The sequence below is a fragment of the Pristis pectinata genome, chromosome 4 (assembly GCF_009764475.1).
Source record: "Pristis pectinata isolate sPriPec2 chromosome 4, sPriPec2.1.pri, whole genome shotgun sequence".
NCBI classification, from domain to species: Eukaryota; Metazoa; Chordata; class Chondrichthyes; order Rhinopristiformes; family Pristidae; genus Pristis; species Pristis pectinata.
The window spans coordinates 79,101,097-79,128,801 of record NC_067408.1 but is presented as its reverse complement, the minus strand read 5'-3'; the positions used below and the strand labels follow the sequence as shown (position 1 = coordinate 79,128,801).

The 27,705-nt window shown below is 41.6% G+C and overlaps 2 protein-coding genes across 7 annotated transcripts in view; both read left to right on the top strand.

Moving 5' to 3' along the window:
- il1rapl1b (interleukin 1 receptor accessory protein-like 1b) overlaps positions 1 to 27,705 on the top strand; it is a 1,038,953-nt gene that overhangs the window by 875,977 nt on the left and 135,271 nt on the right. The window lies entirely within an intron of this gene.
- gk (glycerol kinase) overlaps positions 5,760 to 27,705 on the top strand; it is a 406,492-nt gene continuing 384,546 nt past the window's right edge. Inside the window, exon 1 of the mRNA XM_052015179.1 lies at positions 5,760 to 5,764. The gene's annotated coding sequence lies outside the window, so the exon portion shown is untranslated. The remainder of the gene's footprint in view (positions 5,765 to 27,705) is intronic.

The window sequence follows — 27,705 nt, the reverse complement described above, 5'->3', positions numbered from 1 at the left end:
AAACAATGGAAAAAAAACAGCAGCATTTCTTTGGCCAAAACAAACTTCTCCAAAACACTATGCGGTGTTGTTTCGGTAGTCTCCAACCTGATGGCATCAACATCGATTTCTCTAACTTCCGCTAACCACTCCCCTCTGTTTCTACTCCCACCCCCACCCCCTTGTTTTCCCTTATCCCTCTGGCCCCTTTACCCTCTCTGTTACCCCCTCCCCCGTACTCACGACCTGCCCATCACCCACATCTTCCTCCTTCTGGTTCCCTACCTCCTTCCCTTTATTCCATGGTCTACTGTCCTTTCCTATCAGATTCCTTCTTCAGCCGTTTGCCTCTTCCACCTATCACCTCCCAGCTTCTCACATTATTCCCACCTTCCCCCTCAGGTGGATTCACCTATCACCTACCAATTTGTGCTCCTCCCCCCACCCTTTTATTCTGGTTTCTGCTCTTTCTTTCCAGTCCTGATGAAGGGTCTCATCCCGAAACATCAACTGTTCGTTTCCCTCAGCCTGACCTGCTGAGTTCCTCCAGCATTTTGTGTGTTGCTCCAGATTTCCGGCATCTCTTGTGTCTCCATGCAGTGTTAGTAGCAGTTCTGAGGAGAAACTGAGTATTGGCTGCCACAACGACCATTGAGGGGGTATAAGTAAAAGGCTAACCCATAGCAGAGCAGCCCATGAAGCAAAGGACAAGCATCAGTTCAGTTTGGATACAACTTGACTACCACAAATGTTTGCAACCATGAAGAATTTTTTTTTAAGTCAGTCAAAGGGGCTTCAAAAATGAAGCTGCTAAAGTGTCAAAAATTCTTCCTAGTAAGCTTCATGATTCATCTGTCCATGGAGAGGGTAATATGTTTCAAAAACATCAAGAAATATTCCCAGCTAATTGCTGTGGAAATAAAAAAAAGAGAATTTTCATGCACAAATAACCACAGCACAGAAAGGGCCTTTAATCCCATTGTGGCTATGTTAGCTCTTTGAAAGTAGATCCAACTTGTTTGACCCTTTCCTTTTGCAAAATCTCTTCAGATATTTCTCATTTAAGAACACTGATAAATATAAGAAACAGGAGCAGGGGTATTGCCCCATGATACAATCAGATCATTGATGATTAGACCTTGGCGTCAACTCCATTTTATTGCTCATTCCTCAGAGTCCCATGGAGACCAAAAATCTTGCTAAGTACATTCAATTATTCAGACTCACTTTCCCCATATTATGCCCCATCTACCAAATTTTAGCTACTCCCAATCTGTCTGCATTACTTTTGAAGGCTCTTTGCATCCTTCTCGCGACCCGTTTTCCCATTTATCTGTTTCTCATTAGCAAATTGGACTGCAATACTCTTGTTTCCTTCATCAAGGTCATTGCTCTTGGCTCCAAGAAACTAATACCCAGCATTGAGCACTGTGGTACCCAGCTACACAAGCTTATGTCACTGGAATTAATAAATTTGTATTTGGAGAGGATTGGTTCACCAAACTGAAAATGACCCACTTATCCCAATTCTGTTTTCTGGTTAATGAGCCAATCCTAAATTTGTGCAGATATATTACCTCCAATGACATGAACTTTTAATTTGTGCAGTTTCCCTTCTTATAGCACGTTATTGAGTGTCTTCTGGAACACTAAATCTATTGATACACTAATCCTTTTTTCATTCTCCCCACACTACCATCAACCCCCCCCCCCCCCATTCAACAGATTGTACCACTCACCTGCACACCCACCAGTGGCAATTTACAATGGCCAATTAACCTACCAACCTGCACATCTTTGGCATGTGGGAGGAAACTGGAGCACCTGGAGGAGGAACTTAATGTGGTCACAGGCAGAATGTGCAAACTCCATACACTCATGGGAAGTCAGGACTGAACTCGGGTCAATGGATATGGAAAACAGCAGCTTTACTGGCTGTGTCACTGGGTCACGCGATTGGTGAGATACTTTTAGTGTCTTATGCTGGAAAGTCATTGAAAATTTCTACCGTTTGCTTATTTCCCACTTTTAATTTCCCAATCTTATCATTGAACTTAACTCAAACTTAGCTACTCCATATAGTTATAGAAGCCTCAACATTTATGTTTATATTTCTTGACAGGTTACTCTTGCTTTCTATTTTCTCCCTCTTTATTATCTTTCAAATCATGCTTTGCTGGTTTCTAAAAACGATCCAATTTTCAGGCTGACCACTAATCTTTGCAAGGGACTATCTTTGACTAATTAAGTTAGTCACAGATGGGTCATCTTCCTCATTGTCTTTATTTTGCAATGGAGAATATCTTTACTGAGTTTTATGTACTATTTCCTGAAATGTCAGCCACTGTTTATCGGCAATCTTATCTTTCAATCTATTTTCCCAGTCTAGTTTAGCGAACTCTTGTAATATCTTAAATAATTGCCATTATTTAAGTTTAAGACACTAGTTTCAGAATGAAGCTCAAACTGAAGAAAATAGGTCAGCATTTTATGATCCCTCTTCCCTGGAGGATCCTTTTTCTCTGAGATCATTAATTAATCCTGTTTTATTACACATGACCAGACAAAATAGCTTGTTCCCTGCTTGATTACCTGCATTAAGAAATTGTCCTGAATGCACTCTGTGTTGGTCTTCAAAGCTACACCTCGCAGGTTTAATTATTGGATCTGCTTCACGCAATCTTTCAGACAGCCCACTCCAGGTCATGCCAACTTTCTGCCGTTGTAAGGAAGTCTCCTCAGTTCGTCTCTGGTTCTTTTGCCAATTACCTTAAACAGGTGACCTCTGTTGACCCTACTGCCATTGAAGAGGGTTTCTCTTTACTTACTGTATCAAAACCCTTCATGATTTTGAACATCTCATCATACTCTCCCCACCCCATACCTTCTCTGCTACTTAGAGAATGACACCTGTTTCTTTTGTTTCTCCAAGCAGTCCAGCATTTCAAGTACCAATATCGTAATTATCGTCTAACACCAAGAGCAAAGTACTGCAGATGCTAAAAATCTGAAACAAAACAGAGAATGCTGGATATACTCAACAGGTCAGACAGCATCTATGGAGAGAGGAACAGAGTTAACATTTCAGGTTGATGGCCTTTCACCACATACTGGGAAAAGTTAGATGATAGAAATTTTAAGTTGCAGAGATTTTTGTTTGCTGGGGGAGTGGATCCAGATCAGCGGGGGTGGGGATGCAGATGTGGAGTGAATTAAAGGGAATGTCTCTGATGGGGTGGAGACTGGAGAGGTTGAAGGATACACCTGGTGATGGAGTTGGCTGAATGAGGATGATAATTTACTGAACAACAGGAAACCATGTCTAAGGAAGAGATGAATAAGGTCCAAAATTACAGGATGGGAATAAGAAATTGAATGCTGGAAACGTGAGATACAAGAGCTGAATTGCTGATTATCCGAAATTGTCGAAAGGAATGTTAAGTCTGGAAGAACAATTATCCTCTGTACTTCTTCAATGTGTTGACATCCCGAGGTGTTGAGCTTCGACGCAATGCCCCTGCAAAAGCCTAACCAGCGTTGTAAAGAGGGTGCACTGATTCTCTAAAGCCAAAGATCATGCATTTTTCAACAACTTGTCCTGTCACTTTTCAAAGATTTATGTACAACCCACTGAATCTCTGTACCAGAACATTCTCTAAAATGGAACCATTTTATTTATATTGCCGTCCCTGTATCTTCCACTCAAAATGTATGATTTGCACTTCTCTGCAGTATATTTCATCTCCTGTGTCAGCCCATTTCAAGACTCTGTCCTGCTGAAGCCTCTAGTTATTCTACACAGAGTATTTGAGTTAATGTCACCTGCAACTTTTAAAAATGTGCCCAGTGTACCCAGGAGCAAGACATTAATACACATCAGAAAGAGCAGCAGTACTAATTCTGAACCTTGCTGGACATTATCGTCTCCTTGCGTCTAGTAGGATAAACAATCATAACAGTGCTCTGTTTTCTGCCGCTCAGTCAATATCTGCCCAAAAATTGTATTTCACCCGTTCTATTGTGTTGAGAGATAATACCAACTTGTGCACAAAATCGCTAAATTTCCTAGAAACTAGGGTGAAATGGTGTTAGGGTGATTTATGCCCTAAACAAGTACTAAAATTAATCTTGCCCAACTGTCAATAGAACTGCACTCTAACTCAGCTTCCCACTCTTTGATGTGGAAAGTGGCGGATCTTGAAGTCAGATTCCACATGATAGCCAAACAGCAGTAACGTACATAGTCTTGGCCATGATGGAGACAGGTGCTGTAGCAGAGAAGGAGTCATAGAGTACTACAGCATAGAAACAGGCCCTTCAGCCCTTCCAGTCCATGCTGACCTGATCTTCTGCCCAGTCCCATCTACCTGCAACCGGACTGTATCCCTCCAAACCTCTCCCATCCATGTACCTATCCAAACTTCTCTTAAATGTTACAATTAAACCCGCATCTACTACTTCCACTAGCAGCTCATTCCACACTCGCACCACCCTCTGAATGAAGAAGTTTTCCCTCAGATTCTCCTTAAATATTTTACCTTTCACTCTAAACCTTTGATGTCTAGTTCTGGTCTCACCCAGCCTGAGGGGAAAAAGCCTGCATGCATTGACCCAATCATACCCCTCATAATTTCGTATATCTCTATTAGATCTCCCCTCATTCTCCTGCGCTCCAGGGAATAATGTCCTAACCTATTCAACCTACCTCTGTAACTCAGGTCCTCAAGTCCCAGCAATATGCTTGTAAATTTTCTCTGCACTCTTTCAAGCTTATTGATATCTTTCCTGTAGGTAGGTGACCAGAACTGCACATTCTCAGTAACGCAAAAAGATGCATTTCACTGTGTGTTTCAATGTATACATGACTAATAAATATCTTAGGGAAGTCATGTCACAACTGTATAAAACTTTGGTTGGGCCACATTTTGAGTATTGTGTGCAGTTCTGGTCACCAGTTTACAGGAGGGATGTGGAGGCTTTGGAGAGGTTGCAGATGAAATGGCAGGATGCTCCCTGGATTGGAGAGTATTAGCAAGAAGTTGGACAAATTTGGATTGTTTTCTCGGGAGCGTTGGAGGCTGAGCAGTGACCTGATAGAAGTTTGTCAAATTACGAGGGGCATGGATAGGGTTGATAATCAGGGTCTTTTTTCTCAGACTCGAAATATCAAATTCTGGACAGCATAAGTTTCAGGTAAGAGGGGCAAAGTTTAAAGAAGATTTACGGAGGCAAGCTTTTCGTCAGAGGGTGGTAGGTGTTTGGAACGCACTCCCAGGGGAGGTGGTGGAAGCAGATATGATAGCAACATTTAAGAGGCATTTGGACAGGCATGTAAAAAGGCAGAGAATAGAGGAATATGGACCTTATGCAAGTTGATGAGATTAGTTAGACTGGCATCATTGTCACTACAGACACAACGGGCCAAAGGTCTTGTTCCTGTGCTGTAATGTTCGGTGTTGTATGTTCTCTGAGAGAGGCCCTGTGTGCCACAGTGAAAGAAGTAGAGTAGGGATCCTCAAAGGAAGGTGTATTTTATGCAAAAATCTGAGCTCGTTATGGGAGCTGCCACTCAGTGAGAAATTGCAGCAAACCACGTTAGTAATTGGAGGAGGAATTCATTCATTCCTGTTTTGTAATCAGTACAGGGTGGACTATGAAAGGTGTGAACAATTTCGAAGTATCATCTGGGCTGCCCCCAGCCCACCTGTTCATCAGTGGATTTTGTTGGTGTAACAAATAGAAGGTGGAGAGAATCGCTTCAGGACTATGATTTTCCAGGTTCTTGGTCCTGAAGTGGCAGGCACGGCAGCGTAGCGGTTAGCGTAACGCTTTACAGCACCAGCGACCCAGGTTCAATTCCGGCCACTGTCTGTAAGGAGTTTGTATGTTCTCCTCGTGTCTGTCCAGGTTTCCTCTGGATGCTCCGGTTTCCTCCCACATTCCAAAGACATACGGGTTAGGAAGTTGTGGGCGTGCTATGTTGGCGTTGGAAGCGTGGTGAAACTTGTGGGCTGTCCCCAGAACACTCTGTGCAAAAGATGCATTTCACTGTGTTTCGATGTACATGTGACTAATAAAGATATCTTACCTTCCATTTGTTATATCAACATAGTCCACTGATAAACAGGTGGGCTGGGGGCAGCCCTGACGATAGTTAGAAATGGTTCACACCTTTCATGGTCCCTTCAAGTTGGTGCCAATAATACTTCCCAACCCTCACCCCACCCCTCCAATCAGCTCAATGAGGCTGTGGATGCTGAGTCAGGACTTCACTTTGGAATTAAAAAAGAAAATGCTGATGATGTGTCTTTGACCAAAAACCATTCAGTCTCTTTGTCTTTTCACAGATGCTGCCTTACCTGCTGAGTTTTTCCATCATTTTCCATTTTTATTTCCGATTTCCAGCATCTGCAGTTCTCTGAGTTCCACTTCACCCTGCAAGGCTCTGCCATCCTCCTGCCTTTTGTACATTCCATTATGGCCCTTAGGCTGTGGGCCTCCTTCCAGCTCTTCCAATGAAGCTGGCAGCTGTCTTCTGTTCCCAAAGTTGTGCAGCATTAGGGTTAATTTGGCTTTAACTTATTCTTGCTGACAGGCATTTATTAACGTGCATTTTTCAAATGGCAGTTTGTTTTGCAATATTGCCAATAACTGTTTTCCACTTCTAGCATTTTGCTGACTGGTCTGCGCACTTGCCAACTATATCCCTTTAAATTTCGTATGTTTATTATAAAACATATACTATCATTTCGACCCTATCACAGAGCTTTCGTTTTTCTCTTTTCCTCTTCCCCACATTCTCTGCAACTCCAATCTTATTTTATCTTCAACTTCTTCCAGTACTGGTACAGGCGAATTGAGCTGAACCTCATTTCTTTTTCTCCCTCCAGAGAAGCTGACTGAGTTGCTGAGCACTTCCACCATTTTTTTGTTTTTATTTCACATTTCTATCATCCAGAGAATTTTCTTTTCGCTGGAATCTAGATGAAAAACACTATGATGCTGGAGGATGTCAGCAAGCCAGGCAGCATCCGTGGAGAAAAGCAGGCGGTCAACGTTTTGGGTCAGGACCCTTCTTCAGGACTGAAGATAGGAAAAGGGGAAGCCCAATATATAGGAGGGAAAAGCAGAGCAGTGATAGATGGACAAAAGAGGGGAGGCGGGGTGGGTGAGGAGCTGGAGAGCAGAGGATATCCCAGAGGGGGAGCAGTGAGATCGGAAAAGGGGAAGCCTAATATACAGGAGGGAAGATAGGAAAAGGGGTTGTTGACAAAACGTTGACCGCCTGCTTTTCTCCACGGACGCTGCCTGGCCTGCTGAGTTCCTCCAGCATCATAGTGTTTTTCAATGTTCTTTTTGCATTACCTTTGTTATGTGGTCAATGTTGTTTATCGCAGTATTGTCCCACAAAGGGTCGGGGAATAATTGGCAAGCTAGTTAAGTTTGCTCATTTTCACTGAGGAACGGATTTTGGGCAGGTCATTTGAAAAGTTCCCTGTCCTTTACAAATTGCACATTTTCCTGAATAGACAGACAGGGTTTCTTGTCTGATCTAAAAGACACACTTTTTACAGGCTGGCTTTCTTACAGCACTGCATAGTTTTGCTGCTTTTAATCATGTGCTGAGATTCTGAAGTTGGGCTCAAGTCTGGAAGCTTGTGACTCAGGAGTACAAATGTTGAACAGGTACCTAATCACTGAGGATGACGAGAGAAATTTACGAATACGAATGCACGCTCACGCACTTCAGCCACGGAAATTTTCTGAGCAGAATGATTCATTATTCAGTATCCTACACATCTGAAGTCATAATGCACGTGCATTATTCACTCAGAGCACAGAAATATCTGTTCTGCAGGTACATTCATCAACATTTATAGAGAGGGAAAGAAGAGGAAATACTTCCTGTGTTTGTGGGACTTTTTTGTTATTCTTATCCTGAACACCTCAGTTCCTGTATGTCGGATTGTTTTCAATGATGAATTATTTTCAGATTGCAACCTCAAGCCCTTCTTCATTAGCTTTGATATTTAGCTATCATTTGGTCTTATGGATGGGAAAACAAGCAAAGAATTTACTTTTAAAATTTTCCTGAATTACTGGACCTTGCCTGTGCTTCAACATAATCTTTGTCATATCTTTAAAAATAAAAATAGTACTTAAGGTTTTAACTGTCAAGCTTATATATAAAATATTAGAGGAGGAAGATAATAAATAAACTTGATATACATTTCAATGTAGCGTAGGTACATCGGCCAGGAAATTCCTCTGAGCATCTCATACTCTGCTGTGATAAATGACAAATGGCTGAAATTGCATCCATACTAATGAGAGGCTCAGAGGATATTTCCAACTATTGCATCTTTATGAAAGGAAAATATCTATTTACTATTTATATGTGAAACTTTTATTTACAAAATTAGTTTTACAGTCCTACCAGCAAGGGAACTAACTGATTTAGCTTTAAAACTTTCAAACTTTGAACAATCCAGGCTCCCGAAAGAGCTGAAGATTTAACTGCCTGTCAGTAAAATCCAAAAGTAATTGCCAGCGATGCACATAACTGGGAGAAAAAAACACTCTGGCCTAGATTTCTGTTCAGCATTGGAAGTCTAGGGCTATGAAGCTCTGTTTGTTCTAAGGATCTGTCATGAGCCAATCTTTCACCATTGGGATCATTTAAGTAAATTTTGCCAGTTCCTGGATCTCTGCCAAGAGCTCATTTGGGAACATCTTGGGTAAAGCAGGGCATTGATAAACTGGTGTCTTCTTGCCCTTTTGGGAAAATGTCCAAACTTCAAAAAAAAAGTCACATACTTGGTTCTGAGGAATTAATTGATCCCATTGTTACTGCTCTTTGCAGAACTGGTTACCATCATTGCAGAGGTATCATCTGTGTTTAACATTTATTGGATATATTTGTCCCTAAATTAAATGTCCATCTGATTTTGTGTTGGCATGTTAAGCACTTGACATCATTATAACAAATTTTATTCTTGCCTTTCTGCCCCACAACCCAAATTTAACCTGGCAATTGACCCAAGAGCAGCATTCCCTGTGTAAATGCTGGGGTATCTCAGCAAGCTTCTATTGGAGCAAATAGTAACTGACATTTGTCAGCAAACTTTGGGCCTCTGCATGCTGCAGAATTTATTTTTTTCCCTGGTCCTTAAAGTATAGCTCATTTAAATCCATAAACCTTGCATTATGTCCTTACATAATTCCTTGTTTGGGGAATGTGGTAACAGTTTCCCGCAAAAACGATACCGTTCTAATGTTCGGGGGCTGGACATGGTAACATATTTCGTGACTGATCTTAATGATGTTTAAGGTATTGGTATTGGTTTATTATTGTCACTTGTACCAAGGTACAGTGAAAAACTTGTCTTGCATACTGATCATACAGGTCTATTCATTACACAGTGCAGTTACATTGAGTGAGTAAAGAGTGCATTGAAGTAGTACAGGTAAAAACAATAACAGTACAGAGTAAAGTGTCACAGCTACAAAGGACGTGCAGTGCAGGTAGACAATAAGGTGCAAGGTCACAACAAGGTAGATTGTGAGGTCAGAGTCCATCTCATCATATAAGGGAACCATTCAATAATCTTATTACCGTGGGATAGAAGCTGTCCTTGAACCTGGTGGTATGTGTCCTCAGACTCCTGTACCTTCTGCATGATGAAAGAGGAGAGAAGAGAGAATGACCCGGGTGGATGGGGACTTTGATTATGCTGGCTGCTTCACCAAGGCAGTGAGAGGTAAAGACAGAGCTGGGCTGTGTCCACAACTCTCTGCAGTTTCTTGCGGTCCTGGGCAGAGCAGTTGCCATACCAAGCCGTGATGCATCCAGATAGGATGCTTTCTGTGGTGCATCGATAAAAGTTGGTGAGTGTCAAAGGGGACATACTGAATTTCTTTAGCCTCCTGAGGAAGTAGAAGTGCTGGTGAGCTTTCTTAGCTGTGGCATCTACATGATTTGACCAGGACAGGCTATTGGTGATGTTCACTCCCAGGAACTTGAAGCTCTCAACCCTCTCGACCTCAGCACCGTTGACGTAGACAGGTGCATGTACTCTGCCCCCTTTCCTGAAGTCAGTGACCAGCTCTAAACATCCTTAAACTTAAACATCTTTAAGGACAGTCACAAAATACTCCATCATATCCAGCCCCTAAGCCATACAAGCGCTGGCACGCTTTCCTTTTGATTGCATGTATGTGCTGGTCATTCCATATGCCCAGGAATTTAAAGCTGCTGACTCTCTCCACCGCCAATCCCCCAATATGGACTGGCGCATGTTTACCCTCCTTCCTCTTCCTGAGGTCAACAATCAGCTCTTTGGTTTTGCTGACGTTGAGCGAGATGTTATTACGGCACCACTCAACCAGCTCTCTATCCTAAATAGCGTTTCATATGTTTATGAAGAGTCATTTTAGAACTCTGGGTGACACAGTGGCACAGCAATTAGTGCTGCTACTTACAACTCCAGGGACCCAGGTTCATTCCCGATCTCAGGCATTGTCTGTGTGGAATTTGTGCATTCTCCCTGTGACCAGGTCACCAATTTCCTCTTAAATCCCCAGGACATGCTGATACGTCAATTTGTAACTGCAAAGTTATCATTTCAGTGCAGGTTGATGTCAAAAAGGCTTAAAGGGATGTTGATGGGCATGTGTGAGAGAGAATTAGTTGCCCAGGTATAGGGAAATAGGAGAGAGGGAATGGGATGAATAGCACTGCTTTCCAAGGAGCTGGTATAGACTGGATGGGCCAAATGCCTCACTCTGTGCCCTAGTGTAAGTTACAATGGTATAGCACAGAAGGAAACCAACAGTACATAGAGCTCTTGGAAGGAGATATCCGACTGATTCCATGCCTGGTCTTCTTCCATAGTTATGTATTCTTGTTCCTTTTAAATTATTTATCCAAAGCCCTTTCAAAAGTTATTAATGAATTTGCTACCGAGTTCTACTGTTTGAATTCCCATTGCTGCCACAACGTTGTACTGCCAGCTTGAATCAACTTGAAAATTCTCTCCATTTTATAGAGCAGTTGTGCTTTTTCTTTAACCCTGGTAATGAGGGTGAGCCTTTGTCCCAAAAGAGCTAAGTGCACATCCTGCTTATTCCTGTGGTTGTCCATGAGAAGGCAGCAGGTCTGCACAGATATTGTGTATCTTGCAGTGAAAAACCATATTTGACTCACTCATTAATTGGACTTCTTCTGGTATCTCTGTTCCATTCAACAATTGAACATCAGGAACACAGTTCACAGAAGTTCTGAATTTCATATTCTGTTTGAACTAATGTTTTGGTATTTAAGAAATTCCCAAATATGATTTAGATGAATTTGAAACCTGATATTTATTGCTTCTGCCAAAAATCATTAAAGTTAATAGGGGAAAAAACATTGCTGAGTGCACCTTTTATTTTTCTACTTTCCCCTGGGCAGCATAATTGCTAAGTAAAGTTCACTGAATGAGAATAAGTGGTTTTCTTTTGTGGTTTAATTTTAATTCTGCGATCTTGAGCTGTTGCTGCTTTTCTTTTAATGGTGCAATATCTTGCATGGGCCTAGTTTACAAATTTTGTGTTGTGAATTAAACTGGCAACTGGTGCAATATAGAAAAGAAATTCCCCCTCCTGTTCTGTTTAAACAAACAATTTGATGGCAATGATCCCAATAACTAACCTTAGCTGAAACAATTTCATTTCTCTTGGTAACATTGTGCAGGGAAGGTCTTTCTCTTAACAATATCAGAATAATGAGCTTAATAGTTGTAGCTATAATTACATTATACGCATTCCTCTGAGGAGAAAGACACAATGGGGTGTGCAGCATTAAGGTGAGAGGCAGGAGTCCGAACAGATTCTGAAGATGAAGGACAATTAACAGCAAGCAACAAAGCAGGTTGTATAAACTCTTAAACATTTCTTCAGTCCCTGATACAAACTGAACTGCTCTAGTGAGGCCGATGCTAAATGTCGTCAACTCCTTGTTAACAATTTGCACTTCCAGTTGATCTGCAGACCTCACCTGGGAGCTGGTGAGCAAGAACTGGAACAAAACATTCACCCTCGTCACTAAGCTGCTGTTTTTCTAAGATTGGACTCCAATGGAAATCTAAATGATAATCATGAACAATAATGCTAAGAGGAGAATTACGTTTGGTTCTGCATAACTTTACGTGAAGTAGATGGCTTAATCAATTGCTGCACTTCCAGTGTAGCAGTGCAGTATTGAATACGATGGAGGTTCATATTTAAAATTATTTTGTTTTTAATTATATTCCTATTTTGAGAATTCAGTAAACTCATGGCAAATTAATCTGATTATCAATCAGATTGCAAACCATAAGTCTTTACACTGATACAACACAATAGCCATTGCCTCCAGTCTCTGTCACCAACTGTGTTCCCTACCCACTGAGTCTGTCCTTCTCACTGGCAACCATCTGAAATTGAACCAGACTGCTCTCAGTTTTGGGATATGATTTGACCAGAGATGAGCTTCAGGTCGTATCTATGATCCAGTTTGCACCAAATGCCACTGCTCTATCACCTTTGCTAGCTGATCCACACCATTAAAACCATCAACTAAGAAATGTGACATGCATTTCTTCCAGTATCTGTCACTTTAATGGGCTTTCTCTATCAAAAATAAAGGTGATGGAGACACTCAGAAGGTCTGGCAGCATCTTTGAAGAGTGAAACTGAGCTGATGCAACACCTGAAACATTAGAATTGGTATTCTAACCTTGTGCCAGGCGAACAGGGCACAGGCTCAGCAGCAGACTTAGCAACCAAACGCTGGGAAATCTGTGGAAGTTTGCACTTCCCCATGGGCTCCATGGTTCAGCATGGTAAATGGGTTGCTGTGAGGAAAGCTGTTGGTTTACACTCTTGCTGAAGTATGTATGACGGAAAATTCACTGCAAGTTAAACAAAGCCAATTTAAGGCAACCCATAATTCCTCAGCAAGGGGGAAACTCCGCACTCAACCAAATTTTGAAGTGCAATCAAGTTTCAGATGCAGAGTAGGTTATTGAACATGGTTTTGAGAAAATCTGTATTTCATGCTAAATATGTTGAAATTCAATACATTTCCACTGACAACACCTGGATTCTACCTGAATCTATGCTCTGTTACTTAATGAAGTAGGTCTGTAATTGATTTTTTTTGTCGTAATTTTTCTTCGCATGTGGCTAGTAATGGTGAGGCAAATTACTGTGTGCAGCTTTGATCAACATACAGTGTTGTTGAGTTCAACTTTGCCTACACTTGAGCCTCCAGTAAATTGACTTGCTATTTGGCATAATATGCACCTGGACTTTGAACCCATTGATGCTCCTGTAAAAATCCTTGATCACATCTGCAAATTGCTTAAGCTGCTTATATAGACATGGATGTGAAGCATTCCCACCAAATACATTGTTCCATTTTATTTTTAATCCTTTGAGCCTACCAAAAAAAAAGCTGTAGATACTGGAAATCTAAAATACAGACAGAAAATACTAGAAATGCTCAACAGGTCAGGCTGCATCTGTGGGAAGGGAAACAGCTAACATTTCAAGTCAAAGACCCTTCATCAGAACGAAGACGGAGGGTCTTCAACCTGAAATGTCAGCTACTATGATTGGTTAACTTGCATTTTAACCATTATGAAAGACTACATATGCAGTCTGATGTGGGTTTTCAGTAACTTGCCAGAATACGTCTTCGGATGCAGTATTCTTTTGGTTTTGGCACTTTGCTGACCTCGATTGACCAGTCAGCACATGTATCAGTATTCATATTGATAACCTCATCATTAATCTTCCCCTCAGTTTATAAATCTCTGCATTTTCATATTGCCGACATTGTTCTGGCTTGCAGTTCTGGGTCAAGCCTTGCTCACTGAGGATCTGTGTCCTTTCCTTTTGCACACGAAACACTTCACTGTTTTAACCAGGCATCCCAGTGATAGGTGGTCTCCATCACATTCGCAGCTCCTTTTCCCCACCAGTCTTGCCCTTCCAGCCAAGTTCACTGACACGATTCAGGATTAACATCAGAACTTCTGGCTTAGTTGCTGCCATTTGCCCCACAGCAGCATTAACACTGAGATTCTTTAGCGTCATTGGAAGTCATCTCCATGATTTTACACACATTCCTCAAATGTTTAATCTTTTGCATTTAATAATTTAGATTGAACTAGCTCTGTTAACCTGCACACAAACATGTCTCAAAGCACTCAGTTTAGGAAGATTCTTTAACACAACTGGATAATGATTAGTCACCGTAATGACCTTTGGTTTCCGGTCCTGAATTTGAAAAGTTCTATGATTTCTGTTGGGTGACGAAAGTGATTCTGCAATTATTCTATTAACTCATCAAATAAAACATTGTTTTTCCCTCTTGGATGGTGAAGTGAAGTATGTTTCTGAGCCTCAGTCTGTGTTCGTTTCTTTTGTTCGATTCTTTGCATGAGCAGAAGGCAACAACAGCAGCCAGATTCGTGACACCACGACTGGCTTGATTGTACAGCAGGAACATTTGAAGTGTAGTCAAGTCAAAGTTGAGTTTGTTGTCAGATGCACAAGTACATGAATGCACAGGTGCAATGAAAAACTTAGTTGCAGGCACATAAATTCAGATGCACAACACTCACAAGAAAGACATAAATGAACGACATAAATTATATAAAATTATACAAGAAAGAACACAATTAGAACAACCAAAAGGAAACAAGGTCCATTGTCGTGCGAAGTGGTCATAGTATTACTATACTGAGGTAGTGATTAGGGTTGTGCAGGTTGGTTTAAGAACCAAATGGTTGAAGGGAAGTAGCTGTTCTTGAACCTGGTGGTGTGGGACTTCACACTCCTGCAGCTCTTGCCTGATGGTAGCTGCAAGAAGATGGCATGGCCCAGATGGGTTTGATGGTAAGCAGTAGAGATAGGGGCTCAATAGCCAGGGGCACTGATAGGTTTTTGTAACCATGAGTGAGATTCCAGGATGGTGGGTTGCCTTCAGGTGCTGGGGTCAAGGATGTCTCTTGAGTAGGCACAGTACATTCTGAAAGAGGAGGGTGAACCACCAGAGGTTGTGGTCCACATTGATATTAACGCCGTAGACAGGAACAGAGATGAGGTCCTCCAAAGAATATCAAGGGATTTGTAATCTCAGGATGAATCCCTGTGCCACTTGGGGACAAGGCCAAAAATAGGAAGATAGTACAGTTTAATGAGTGGCTAAAAAAAAGGAAGGATACAGAAGAATGTATATAAATTTGGATGGAGAAACAGCATATGGAGTTTAATCCAGACAAGTGCAAGGTGATGCATTGTGGAAGGCCAATGGCAAGTGGGAAGTATTCAGTAAATGGCAGGATCCCAAGGAGCATTTGCCATTTACTGAATACAAAGGGATCTTGGGCTACAAGTCTATAGCTCCCTGAAAGTGGTAACACAGGTGGATAGTAAAGAAGGCATGCAGTCTGCAATATGCTTGTTTTCATCAGTCGGTGCATTGAGTATCAAAATTGGCAAGTCATTTCGGCTGTATAAAACTTTGGTTTGGCCACATTTGGAGTAATGTGTACAGTTCTTGTCGCCACACTATGGGAAGGATATGGGAGCTTTGGAGAAGGTGCAGAACAGGTTCATCAGGATGTTAAGCAACACACAAAACACTGGAGGAACTCGTCAGGACAGGCAGTATCTGTGGAGGAAATCTTTTTGAATGCATCTCTTTGTAAAACAAATCTAAATTACTTTAATGATAATTAAGGCTAGGTTTTCTTCCCAAAATTAATATTTTTAAAACATTTGGATGGTTTAAAATTCTGTTCTGGAGATTGAAATCATTTTCATTTATTTGATTATTTTTATGCATTCCTGATGTGTGGATATTTGGACTTGGATTACCAGTTTATGTGTGACATAATGCATAATCCTTAAATTATACATCGTACTCAAAAATTAACTTGTCAGCAACTTTGATGTCGTAGAATTCACTGCATCCTCACAGAATTTGACCTCAGAATACATAACTGATTTTCTTAATCTTTCCTTTAAATCAGTGTACAGCTCTCAGAGCAGGTTTTTTTCCATTTGGTCAGGGATGTTGAAAATTGAATCAACACAGGGCATGGAGGTGTTTAAAATTGTTTTATTTCTTGTTACAGTGCCAATGATTGCTATATTTTCCACCAGTTCATTAAAATGTGCAATTGGGTGTGTTATTTATTCTACCATAAAAGTTTATTTGTTAATTGAAGAGCTTTATCTTTACTTTTCTGCTTTTTCTACATTGCTTACAGTTTTTTTTCCTTCATGAGCAAATTCACACATCTGTAATTAAAATGTTACATCTTTATGTCTTCAGGGAGGTTTTAACTGGTGAAAGGGAAGATAATTGTGACAGCTGAGTTATCAGGCAGAATAATTTGCAACAGTAATAAAAGACTTTTTGACTTGTAGCTTTCGTGAAAATCCAGCATGCGAGATGGCAATAGCAACTAAACTTGAATTTGCTTGTCTATGAACATTGCAACTTTGAAATTAATTCAGCTTATTAATTCAAGAGGTTTTGAATAACTATTTGAATATGTAAATGTTAATCATTTCATATATAACATAAGAACAGACATAATGGTCTCATGACCACATATAATGGGAATCAGTGTTTACTATTGATATTAAATTTTTTCACTGATGCACTTTCTCTTCTTTTAATCAAATGTCATTACATCTTTCAAACCATAAATCATAACTCACATGAACAAAATTAGACTTTCTTTGGTTATCATGAGCTACAAATTCATCTGCACAATGCCCAAAAGATCGGCATGGGGCAGGTGTAAATCTCTTTCAAGCAGTGTTAATCAATTTTATGCATTTCTGAATGAGTTATCATCAGCCATTTATGTTGTATGTACATGTTGGTGCAAGAATTCTGTGAATCCCAGTGTGGTTTTTCTCACATTTAACCGGCCCAATGACACAATCAATTCATTCCTGGCGTAATTTTCATCCATGTTGGAACAAGTCATGATTGGGGCTCCTTACTCATAGGAAAATGAGCTTCTGATGCTGAAGCTCAAACTGAATGTTACTTCAAGGGTCAGGTACATGTCTTCTGCAGCCAGAGGCAGAAATCTCCACCAAACAAACCTCAAGACTTGTTCAAACTGGAATCCCAGTCACCAAGCCCCTATATAGTTTCTATGGGTTCCTCCTCAGAATTAAGTGGCCTGAACTGCAGAAGAAAATTCTGCAGAAAGAAATTCTGCAGAAAGAAGTTATGTTGAATTTAAATGGATTAACAAATTTGTATAGAGACATCTGACAAAAGAGGTGAATTCGTGGAAGAAAACTGTCAGGGTGATGTCTGTAAGGACATCAGTACCTTCCATGAATGGCTGCACTTTATGAGTCCCGCATTACAACCTTATTCCTCTTGCAGGTGCAAATGCAAAGGTCACATGATGAAAAATATGTTTGCCATTATACCAATAAAGCTCCTCTTGATTTCTGCAACTAAGAAGTGAGTAGCAAAATGATATAGGTGGCAAATCTCAACAGAGACAATTTGCAAGGGATCCAAGGGAAATATTTCTCAAAGTAAATGTAACCCTGGCTTTGACTGTGAGAGCAGTGCAGTATGTTCATTTGCTACTTGAGGTTTGTGTAGTGAAACCTGTAAATCCAGAAGTTGCTCTCTGTGAGACGCTGCTGCTCCAGAGGATGCACTGTTGAAATCCTCTGAGATATAAACCTTTTTGATACAAGTTAATTTAAAAATTTCAGCTTTTTATGTGCTGTAGTTGTTGATTGAGATGTAACTGTGATTTTTATGGTGTACCGTATAATATTTACTGCTGAACACTGATCTCACCTTGGAAACATAATTTGATGTGTGGGGTTTAATTCCCTGAGAATTATTTTAAAATTAAATGCATTTTAAAAAGTATATTTTTTCTAAGATGTTCTTGATTTTCAACATCAATCTTAATCTCATGCATATGTCAATGATGTCATCAGCTTGAATGAAATTGCAACCAGGCAAAGCAAAATCCACATAATAAGAATTCAGTAGAGCTCTGATGACAGGGAAGGTTAGACACTTGAATGGTGACTGGACAATCCAACTGAAGAAAATCTGGCTCAATAGATCTCAGTTTAATTTTAGTGCAGCAGGGGCAAAATCAGAAAATTTACTTGGTACACTGCATAAGTATTATGCTGCAATTTATCAACCGAATTAGGAGATTGTCTTTCCAGCAGTGGAGTCCACAGGGATCTTATTTCCCAGTCACAAATAATAATCATCGTAACTACACAAAAGGGGTCCAGAGAGTAAGAAATTACATTGGCTTCTAAATTAGACATTTACAGTTTCAGCATCATCAGTCTTATTACCAATACTCAGAACTTAAATCAGGGTAAAAGGGAAGGATCATGAAAACAGCAAAGTTGTTTCCATGAGCAGCCATGGGGAATATATAACAGCTATTAGCGGGCTCATAAGTCTGCAACCGTTTGCCATTTATTGTAAGGAGCTGAGTTGCCATAAGGTGGAATTGTACATGTTTCATTAGTAACAGTTTCAACATATTCCACTCTTGCCTTTCATAAAACTAATATGGAACAAATCAAATTAGGCAGTCTCTCCCTGTGCATTGGATTTGAATATGGCTACAGGTCGTTGTTAACGGTTGATTATTAATGGGCAGTCACCTTGGGATGAAAATTGATCAGCCTTTGCCAAATCAGGTTTGGGTTTGAGCAGTATTCCGTACTGACCAGTGAGAATACCTTTAAAAACATGGCATGATCTGAGAATTTCCAACCTCCAACAACCACTCACGGGTCAACCATGACAAGAGTTCGGGTGAACATAAACAGCTGAGCTATCCCCAAAAGAGTGACAGGGCACTGAAATACTCCAGTTACCAGTGATGTTGCACTGTATGTGGATAGAATGGAATTCTGCTCTTTTTAAAGAAAATCTTTACTTTTACCAAGGAAGTCATATCAAGAATCCGAGTCAAAATGATGCAGTCAGCAATTGCTGATGATGTGAGTGAATGTTTCTTCTGTGTTCTGCAAAAGAAAACAGAAACCTGTTTCAAAAGAATTTTTGTCAAATCTGGGTGCACAGACTTCACAAAGAAAATGTTTATGAATATATTGCTCAACCATATAGTTATACAAGCTTGAAGAATTCATCGGTTGTTATGAGATTAAAGAGTTGAATGAACCAAAGTAGCGATGTGTTGAATTAATCAGCATCTTTAATGATACCATCTATGTTGCCAATAGGTGTAACACTGGTTTTGTAATCCTTGATTATTTTAGATGAGTTGATGCCTCACGCCTCAGTATTTTACTGAGTTCAGCTTGTCACTTCTGAGGTGCATCTCAGTTATACATTGAACCGATTCCAATCTGGAGGGCTGAACTTTCTAAAAGATAAGTCCAGATCCCAAATGATGAGGTTCTACACACCTGTGGGGCCTCAGCTTCATAACTACTACAATTTGGGAATACCAAGCCATCTTGCCAAAAAACAATGAAGGAAGCCTTTGCCAACAGTCAAAACCAGATTCCTCAATGCTCTTGAATTTCCCTGACTCCGAAACATTCAAGAACTACTAAAAAGCAATTAAGCAAATAAATCCAAACTGATTTAAAACTTTATTTAAAATAAAATATTGGGGCAGATGGATCTGGATCCAGCCCACTGCACGAACTCACTGCTCACATTAACCTGCTCTCATACAGAGGGCCAAATGAGCTGGCTCTCCATACCTGAGAGAAAATATTACAGCAGACAAATCACTGTAACATGCCTTACTTTTGTCTTTCTTTCTGCATGGTGAATGCACTTGCAGATTCTGCTCCAGGTGCCAAAGCAGATTCCCAGTGTGAATATTAGGGAATGCCAGGAAGTTTATGCTCCACAGTTGCACTCTGTGCAGTGTCCAGCAGTGGAGCAGATTGACAGGGCCTCCAGCAAGAATTAGTCCGCAAATTTGTGAGTTGCATCTTCACAAACTTGTATGCTGAAGTGCTCAGCATGCAGGCATCTGTACAGGCAATTGCCAATGTTTGGATGGCATAGACTGGTGAGTTCCAATCTAATAACCAACAGGGATGTCATACTGGAGTCGTGAGACAGCAGCTGTACCACCTGCTCCACTGCTCTTCTAGACCATGGACAAAGCAGCAGGTTTTGTCCTGATGTCCATACCCAGTTGATGGAACCAAATTTTGGAAGCAGAGAAGTTTGTGTGGAAAATATGGGGTGTAAGGAATAAATGGTTACAATAATACTCAGAGGAAATGTTGGGATTGAATCCAGACTGGTGTGAGGTGATGCACTTTGGGTATTAAGCATTCATCAGCTAGTACGTCCAATAATAACACTTCAACTCTCAACTCTTAACCAATTATGTTTGTTCGTTTCTGAAGAGGGCCAGATGAGCTTTCAGTTCTCTCACAGAAAGCCAGAGATCCAACTCAAACCAAATAAGTTGCTTCTCTTCTGTCAAATGCATATTCATCAATAAGCAAAGTTTTGGAATTCAAACAAACCACAGCTGCTGACTGACAGTGAACTGACAAATCCACAATAGCCTCATGGTTTGATATTTGTTTACCCATTAGTTTACACGTACACTGGAAAGGTGTGATAATAACAGAGTTGTCGTGATGGGAGAGTTTAACTTTCCAAATATCGATTGGCATCTCCCTAGAGCAAGGGGTTTAGATGGGGTGGAGTTTGTTAAGTGTGTTCAGGAAGGTTTCTTGACACAATACGTACATAAGCCTACAAAAGGAGAGACTGTACTTGATTTGGTATTGTGAAATGAACCTGGTCAGGTGCCAGATCTCTCAGTGGGAGAGCATTTTGGAGATAGTGATCATAATTCTATCTCCTTTACAATAGCATTGGAGAGAGATAGGAACAGACAAGTTAGCAAAGGGGAATTATGAGGCTCTCAGGCAGGAAATTGGAAGCTTAAATTGGGAACAGATGTTCTCAGGGAAAAGTACAGATAAAATGTGGCAAATGTTCAGGGGATATTTGTGTGGAGTTCTGCGTAGGTACGTTCCAATGAGACGGGGAAGTTATGATAGGATACAGGAACCATGGTGTACAAAGGCTGTAATAAATCCAGTCAAGAAGAAAAGAAAAGCTTATAAAAGGTTCAGAGAGCTTGGTAATGTTAGAGATCTGGAAGAGTATAAGGCTAACGGGAAGGAGATTAAGAGGGAAATTAGGAGAGCCAGAAAGGGCCATGAGAAGACCTTGGCAGGCAGGATTAAGGAAGACCCCAAGGCATTCCACAAGTATGTGAAGAGCAAGAGGAGAAGATGTGAAAGAATAGGACCTATCAAGTATAACAGTGGGAAAGTGTGTATGGATCCGGAGGAAAAAAGAGGTACTTAATGAATACTTTACTTCAGTATTCACTATGGAAAAGGATCTTGGTGATTGTAGTGATGACTTGCAGCAGACTGAAGAGTTTGAGCATGTAGATATTAAGAAAGAGGATGTGCTGGAGCTTTTGGAAAGCATCAAGTTGGATAAGTCACTGGGACTGGATGAGATGTACCCCAGACTACTGTGGGAGGCAAGGGAGGAGATTGTGGAGCCTCTGGAGATGATCTTTGCATCATCAATGGGCACGGGAGAGGTTCCACAGGATTGGAGGGTTGCACATGTTGTTCCTTTATTCAAGAAAGGGAGAAGAGGTAGCCCAGGAAATTATAGACCAGTGAGTCTTACTTCAGTGGTTTGTAAGTTGATGGAGAAGATCCTGAGAGGCAGGATTTATGAACATTTGGAGAGGTATAATATGATTAGAAATGGTCAGCATGGCTTTGTCAAGGGCAGGTCCTGCCTTACGAGCCTGATTGAATTTTTTGAGGATTTGACTAAACACATCGATGAAGTGAGAGCAGTAGATGTAGTGTATATGGATTTCAGCAAGGCGTTTGATAAGGTACCCCATGCAAGGCTTATTGAGAAAGTAAGGAAGCATGAGATCCAAGGGGACATTGCATTGTGGATCCAGAACTGGCTTGCCCACAAAAGGTAAAGAGTGGTTGTTGACGGGTCATATCTGCATGGAGGTCAGTGACCAGTGATGTACCTCAGGGATCCGTTCTGGGACCCTAACTCTTCGCAATTTTTATAAATGACCTGGATGAGGAAGTGGAGGGATGGGTTAGTAAGTTTGCTGATGACAGAAATGTTGGAGGTGTTGTGGATAGTATGGAGGGCTGTCAGAGGTTACAGCGGGACATAGATAAGATGCAAAGTTGGGCTGAGAAGTGGCAGATGCAGTTCAACCCAGACAAGTGTGAAGTGGTTCATTTTGGTAGGTCAAATATGATGGCAGAATATAGTATTAATAGTAGGAACTCTTGGCAGTGTGGAGGATCAGAGGGATCTTGGGGTCCAAGTCCACAGGACGCTCAAGGCGGCTGTGCAGGTTGACTCTCTGGTTAAGAAGGCATATGGTGTATTGTCTTTCATCAATCGGGGAATTGAATTTAGGAGCCGAGAGGTATTGTTGCAGCTATATTGGTCCTTGGTCAGACCCTACTTGGAGTATTGTGCTCAGTTTTGGTCGCCTCACTACAGGAAGGATGTGGAAGCCATAGAAAGGATGCAGAGGAGGTTTACAAGGATGCTGCCTGGAATGCGGAGCATGACTTTTGAAAGCAGGTTGAGGGAACTCGGCTTTTTCTCCTTGGAGTGACGGAGGATGAGGGGGGACCTGATAGAGGTGTATAAGATGATGAGAGGTATTGATCGGGTAGATAGAGGCTTTTCCCCAAGGCTGACATGGTGGCCACAAGAGGACATAGGTTTAAGGTGCTGGGGAGTAGGTATTGAGGAGATGTCAGGGCTAAGACAGAGTGGTGAGTGCCTGGAATGGGCTGCTGGCAATGGTGGTGGAGGCGGATACAATAGGGTCTTTCAAGAGACTGTTCGATAGGTGCATGGAGCTGAGAAAAATAGAGGGCTGTGGGTAAGCCTAGTAATTTCCAGGGTAGGGGCATGTTCGGCACAGCTTTGTGGGCCGTAGGGCCTGAATTGTGCTGTAGTTTTTCTATGTTTCTATGTTACTTCTGAATTTGGGTTGTCACTCACTCTGTATTACCCAACCACTAAATTAATCTTGTAGCCACAGTGGTTATATTGCTGGTCCATTCAAGTTTCTGGTCATTGGTGACCCCCCAGTGTGTGGTCAGCAGGAGATGTTAATATATTTTTGATGGTAAGTTCACTGAGTAATATAAAGCCAGTGTACTACCAGCACATCTCCTGTCCCACTGGGGCCCGAACACCCTTGACCATTGCTACACAACCATCAAAGGTGCCTTCCGAGCCACCCCCTGCCCTCACTTTGGTAAATCAGACCACCAGGCTGTGCTCCTCCTCCCTGCGTACAAACAGAAACTGAAATGGGAGGATCCAGTATAGAAAGTCATACTGTGTTGGTCTGAGGAAATAGATGAGCTTCTACGCGACTGCTTTGAGTCAGTGGCCTGGTCTATGTTGAAAGACTCAGCTGCTGGCCTAGATGAGTATGTCACCACCATCAGGGACTTTATCAGCAAGTGTGTTGAGGACTGTGTATCAAAGAGGACAATCCAGGTGTTCCCAAACCGGAAGGCATGGATGAACCGGGAGATCCACGCCCTACTGAAGTCTAGGACTACAGCATTCAAATCAGGTGACGCTGACCTTTACAAGAAATCAAGATATGACTTACATAAAGCTATCAGAGATGCCAAGAGACAATACAAGTCCAAAATCGAGTCCCAGACCAGCCATCAGTTATGGCAGGACTTGCATTCTAAAACAGACTACAAACGAAGTCGGGCAGCATCGTCGACAACAACACATCCCTTCCCAATGAGCTTAACTCATTCTATGCACGCTTTGAACAGAAGGGGATTTGTATCTCACCACCCACCCCAACAAACTCGAATGCGCCTGAAGCCATGGTCACCATTGAGGACGTAAGATCGGTCTTCCGGAGAGTGAACCTGCAGAGAGCATCTGGCCCGGATGGTGTCCCTGGCCATGTCCTCAGATCTTGTGCAGATCAGCTGGCGGGGGTATTTGCAGATATTTTTAAGCTCTCCCTGCTTCAATCTGAGGTTCCCATCTGCTTTAAGAAGACCACTGTAATCTCGGTACCTGAGAAAAGAAAGGTGACATGCCTTGATGACGACCGCCCAGTGGCTCTGACATGCAGCATCATGAAGTGCTTCGAGAGGCTGGTCATGGCTCGCATTAACTCCAGCCTCCCGGAAAACATCAACCCACTGCAATGCGTCTACCACCGAAACAGGTCTACAGTGGACCTGGTCTACAGGTCCAACAGGTCTGCTCCCTGGCCCCACTCATCTCTGGAGCATGTGGACAGTAAAGACACCTATGTTAGACTATTGTTTATCGACTACAGCTCCGCCTTCAATATCATAATTCCAAGCAAATTCATCACCAAACTCTGAGACCTGGGACTCAACACCTCCCTTTGCAACTGGATCCTTGACTTACTGACCAACAGACTGCAATCAGTGAGGATAAGCAGCAACACCTCAAACACAATTATTCTCTATACTGCTGCCCCACAAGGCTGTGTCCTCAGCTCCCTACTCTACTCCCTATATACTCAAGCACATGTGGCCAGACTCTGCTCGAACTCCATCTACAAGTTTACAGATGATGCCACCATAGTGGTCCAAATCTCAAATAATGATGAGTCGGAGTACAGGAAGGAGATAGAGAGCCTGGTGACATGACAACAACCTTTCCCTCAACATCAGTAAAACCAAAGCGCTGGTCATTGACTTCTGGAAGAGGGGCAGTGCACATGCTCCTGTCCTCATCAACGGTGCTGAGGTTCCTAGGAGTGAACATCACCAATAGCCTGTCCTGGTCCAACCACACAGATGCCACGGCCAAGAAAGCTCACCAGCACCTCTACTTCCTCAGGAGGCTAAAGAAATTTGGCATGTCCCCTTTGGCACTCACCAACTTTTATCGATGCACCATAGAAAACATCCTATTGGGATGCATCAGGACTTGGTATGGCAACCGCTCTGCCCATGACTGCAAGAAACTGCAGAGAGTGGTGGGCACAGCCCAGCACATCACGGAAACCAGCCTCCCCTCCACGGACTCTGTCCACACATCTCGCTGCCTTGGTAAAGCAGCCAGCATAATCAAAGACCACATCCACAATGGATATTCTCTCTTTTCCCCCTCCCATCGGGCAGAAGATACAAAAACCTAAAGGAGGTAACACCAGACTCAAGGACAGCTTCTATCCTGCTGTTATAAGACTATTGAATGGTTCCCTGGGACTATAAACTGGACTCTTGACCTCACAATCTACCTCGTTATGACTTGCACCTTATTGTCTACCTGCACTGCACTTTCTCTGTAGCTGTGACACTTTATTCTGCATTCTGTATTGTTTTACCTTGTACTACCTCAATGCACAATGTAATGAATTGATCTGTCTGAATGGTATGCAAGACAAGTTTTTCACTGTACCTCGGTACAAGTGATAATAATATTGCAATTCCATTGGAAAATGCTTCTGAGGTAACTGATCATCTTTGAGCTGACTGAATGGTGGAGTGGCCATGAGGATCTGAATAGTTTCTCTTGCTTCAATTTCTGATAGTCCTTTGATTCCAATATAGTTATGCCATGAACGTCATGTGTAGGTTATGAGCCTCTCTCTTGTTGGAGATGATCATTTACTGGTACTTCGGTGGCACAAATGATATGTGATTTAATGGTTTAGGCCTAAATGTTGTCTAGGTCTTGTGGAATGCAGGCATAGGCTGCTTCATTTGCTGAGGAGTTGTGAATGGATTGAGCTTTGTGCAATCATTAAAAAACATCCTGACTTCTGACATTACAGTGGAAAGAAGGTCATTGATGAAGCATCCAAGGATGTTTAAGCCTTTGGAACTCCTGTAAATTGGTTTGTTATTGTCACATATACGAGGTACAGTGAATAACTTTGTTTTGCGTGCCATCTATACAGATCATTTCATCCCATCAGTACACTGAGGGAGTACAAGGGAAAAACAATAACAGAATGCAAAATAAAGTGTTACGGTTACAGAGAAAGTACAGTGCAGGCTGACAATAAAGTGCAAGGCCATGATGAGGTAGATTGTCTATTAACAGCGGGATAGAAGCTGCCCTGAAGTCTGGTGGTACACGCTTTCAGGCTTTTGTATTTTCTGCCCGATGGGAAGGGGTCGAAGAGAGAATGTCTGGGGGTGGGTGGGGTCGTTGATTACATTGGCTGCTTTACTGAGGCTGCAAGAAGTGTAGACTGTGGAGGGGAGGCTGGTTTCCATGATGTGCTGAGCTGTGTCTACAACTCTCTGCAGTTTCTTGTAGTCACGGGCAGAGCAGTTGCCATACCAAGCTGGGATGCATCCAGATAGGATGCTTTCTATGGTGCATCTACAAAAATTGGTGAGGGTCAATGGGGACGTGCCAAATTTCTTTAGCCTCCTGAGAAAGTAAAAGCGCTGGTGCGCTTTCTTGGCCACGGCATCTACATTGTTGGACCAGGACAGGCCATTGGTGATGTTCACTCCAAGAAATATTGAAGCTCTCAACCTCAGCACCGTTGATGTAAACAGGAGTACGTGCACCAGAGCAATGTCCTGAGGCTGGGTCATTTATCTCCAACAACCGCAGCCATCTTCCTTCGTGCATGTATGACTCAAATTATTGGAGTGTTTTCCCCTTGATGTCCATCAACTTGCTTTATTTGCACCTGATGCTCTCTGCCCAGTGTCACGATAAAGTTGATGCAATTGTGGTGGTATTTGGTTCAGATGGAGCTGCAAATTTCTGAACCACTCATTCTGTTGTTTGGTACCTGCAGCCAGCCTAAAACAGATTCCCGTAATGCCATTTGGAGATCACCTTAAGCCCCAATCTAAATTTAATCTGCTCCTGTACACAAGTAATTTGAACTGTTTATAATTATAGCATACAAATTAACTTCTAAAAAGGTTAATGATATTTCAATGTAATTATATTTAATTGGATATATTCTTAATTACATAAAATTATGTCAATATAATAGATGTAGTTATTAAGCAATTAGATCCATTTAATTAATTTGGTAGCTTCAATATTGTGCATTTTTATATAATTAGAAGTCTTCCTCAGTGTGCATAAAGTGTAAAGGTTTGACATATATCTGTGCCTTGAAGAGTTGTAAGAAATGAACTGTCAGGCTTTGCAAATGAGGACTTCTATGAAAGAAAAAAGTAACAGGGAAAAGAAATGAATTCAAAAAATATGAATGGAAGCAGTTCTTTTGCTCAGTTGATTTTGTCAAAGTAATTCCCACATAATTTGGTACAGAGGATGTAGGAGAGTTTAAAGGCTAGAACAAATGTGATTGTTCCACAGAGCTGCGGGAAGAAAGAATCAAAGCCATTCAGTTGAATTGGGTTGAGGTAGAAAGGACAGGGGATTACAATGAGGGGCGTTTAACAATTATAGAGGGTAGACAGTAAGAGTGACAAGGATATTTGTTCAGTTAATTCATGGTCAGTATCTGTTGGCTCATACAACACAACAATGTCAATTGATTTATTTATTTGGTTTGGGTCATTGGTAAGGGTCTCTCTATATGTAGTTAGTTCTCCAGCAGGCAGAAT